At 36.8% G+C, this 2,867-nt stretch overlaps 1 non-coding gene across 1 annotated transcript; it reads left to right on the plus strand.

Annotated features, from left to right (window-relative positions):
* The first annotated feature begins 2,142 nt into the window (after positions 1-2,142).
* TRNAS-GCU (transfer RNA serine (anticodon GCU)) lies at positions 2,143-2,230 on the plus strand. The gene has a single exon. It is a non-coding gene; the product is annotated as a tRNA-Ser (tRNA).
* The last annotated feature ends 637 nt before the right edge of the window (positions 2,231-2,867 follow it).

Genomic DNA, 2,867 nt, shown 5'->3' on the forward strand with positions numbered 1-2,867 from the left:
TATCGAACCAATCTGCAAAACTGTGTTAGTTGAAAACTAAAATCTAATAGGGAAAAACAATAATTATCGCCCATGAGTGAATAGACAAAGGATCGATACGAAAGAAGAAAGATTCTTCTTTCACGTTCAAAAGAATGGAGGGAAGATGGGATCGGGATATTTCTCCAGGAGAAATACAAAATACTTCATATTTATCACATATTTGATAATAAGCCATACAACTTGTGCGAGAGTTGAGAGTTAGTCATCGATCTTGCTTTGATCCCCTATCAGAGGTCACCGACCCACATAAGAACAAATGTAAGCTCGTTTTTTATTCTTGGAAGAAATGACTGTAGATAGATAAATTGGTTTTTTCTGGGGCGGACGTAACCAAGTGGACAAAGGTAGTGGATTGTGAATCCACCACGCGCGGGTTCAATTCCCGTCGTTCTCCTCATAAAAGAAGATAAAAGACGGACTGGATCCGAATCCGATTTGTTGTCATTTTCATATTTCGGTGAAAATATTTCTATCTATGTAATAGAAATGGACACCCGAGCCCTCTTTCTTCGTGGGAAACATGAGCCCTTTATCGGACTTGAACCGATGACTTATGCCTTACCATGGCGTTACTCTACCGCTGAGTTAAAAGGGCCCCCTCATCATATATGAATGAGTGAGTCTACTATGGTAGATGGACAATAAATTGGATATGGATGATCCATCTATCTTTATAGATATCAAGTTGAGAACATATATTTTAGTAGCTCGTAGGGTAAGGATCGCTATACTGGAAACTCCGGGCTGAGCTGATATGAAGCGGATGGAGACAAGTTATGCCTGAGAGCATTTGCTGAAATATGTTCGTATTGCTAGAAGAGCCAAAGGCTCAACGGGTCAGGTCCTATTGCAATTACTTGAAATACGTTTGGATAATATTCTTTTTCGATTGGGTATGGCTCCCACCATTCCCGGAGCTAGACAATTAGTGAATCATGGACATATCCAGGTCAATGACCATATGGTAGATATACCAAGTTACGCTTGCAAACCTCAAGATGTGATTACTATAAGAGATCAACAAAGATTGAGAGCTAAGAATATGGAGCCATTCCAGTTTATGGCTCTTTTTCTTCCTGGAAGAGGAAGATCTTTCTAAAATGAATTAGAAAGAATTCAATTAGAAGATTAGAGGAGTTGAGCAAAAAAAATTCCTTGATAAAGAGAAAGAACAACTTAGAATTTCTAAAACTAGAATGAATAGAATCCTTTCTTCTCTCTCGGAAATAGAAGATAGAGAATTAAGGAATTCCGGAATTTGGATTCAAATGTGGAAGGAAAGAAGTGACGGAATATCCGTCAATGGGATTGTGGCATGTATAGTTTAGTGATACAGGTGGGTTTTATTCGTTACATTATCAACTTAAATAGTTAAAGGATATTTGGATGGATCTCTGATCCATCCAAAGCTCTATCTATCTATAACTAAAGGGCCCGATACAACCATCAGAGTCAGAACAGTGAGTTGCGCAATAACTTCTGGATCCATTTGGTTTTATTTCACCCTCCATCGACTGAATGTATGAATAAAATGTTGTCGGGATCAATTACTTTTCTTCTATTTTGTTTTCTTCGGACTCCTACCCATTGGTGTAGTTTCGATCAGGAACCTATGGCCTTGAGCAACTGATATCTTTACAATAATACATAAAGTAGATAGAGAACCCTAAATAGATAGAGAACCCTTCAATATCTAGATAATAAAATTTGATACTGGAGAGAAATAAATGGACTAATCCATGTAACGCATTTAATCAAACTGATTGGGGAGGGAATGAAGCTATGGTAAGAGATGTTCAATTTTTGATAGCTTTTTTTCTTGCTTTTACAGCAGGTATTCTAGCTCTGAAATTAGGTCAAGCACTGTATGACTGATTTTTTCTGCTTTTCTTGGCCTGGCCATCGTCCAGGCCAAGAAAAGCAGAAAAAATCAGTCATACAGAACTATTTTTAACGAAATGAACAATACGATTGACTGGATTGTTCTTTATCCAACTGAATAATTGCAATATTCATTATATTGCCGATACAATCTATACATACTATGGTATACACCTTTACTCCACCATTCATTTTGTTACACATGAACTCTTCCATCTTGGAGAGATGGCTGAGCGGACCAAAGCGGCGGATTGCTAATCCGTAGTACGGATCATCCGTACCGAGGGTTCGAATCCCTCTCTCTCCGTTCGTCCACTATTGATCCTGAAAACGAATAACCCCGAATCTTTCTACGGAACGGAAAAGACCCATTAACCTAGAGACTTCCTATTTTGACCTTTTTTTTCATTGCATAGCACAAAATGATAAAGTTATCATTTTGACTGAGCATTTGAACTCAGTATTTTATTTTTTCCCACAGTAAAGTATTACTATTTATGGAATAGTAATAGCTCCACTCTTTAGTAGAAAAATTATATTTTTCATCAAAAATTATATCTGACTTAGTCCATAAATTGCAAAGGTATCGTTCATGAACGAATGGAAGGATTAGAATATCTCGTTTCTTTCCTCTTTTTTTATCAATATAAATGGGACCAATCCCTACATTTTGTATTGGTACATACAAACGATAAAATATCTTTGCCTCTCCTTGCTATTATGTATGAACAAAATTGTTTCAAACCTATTCCATCATTAGCAATGTCCAAGTGAATAGATGTTCACTTTCGAGATGATCCGGTTCTAGCTCCATAAAATGATCTCTTCCAATCCAATGTGAGAAAGTTACATAGTGTCTACTTTTTCCGATAAAGGGAATCTTCTCTTCTAATTCAGATTAATATAGAAAGAATCTCAAAAAGAGATTTCGATAAGGCCTTACC

Source organism: Pinus tabuliformis, chromosome 4_2, assembly GCF_031772625.1.
Source record: "Pinus tabuliformis cultivar Carrire ecotype Pingquan chromosome 4_2, CPIR1, whole genome shotgun sequence".
Taxonomy (NCBI): domain Eukaryota; kingdom Viridiplantae; phylum Streptophyta; class Pinopsida; order Pinales; family Pinaceae; genus Pinus; species Pinus tabuliformis.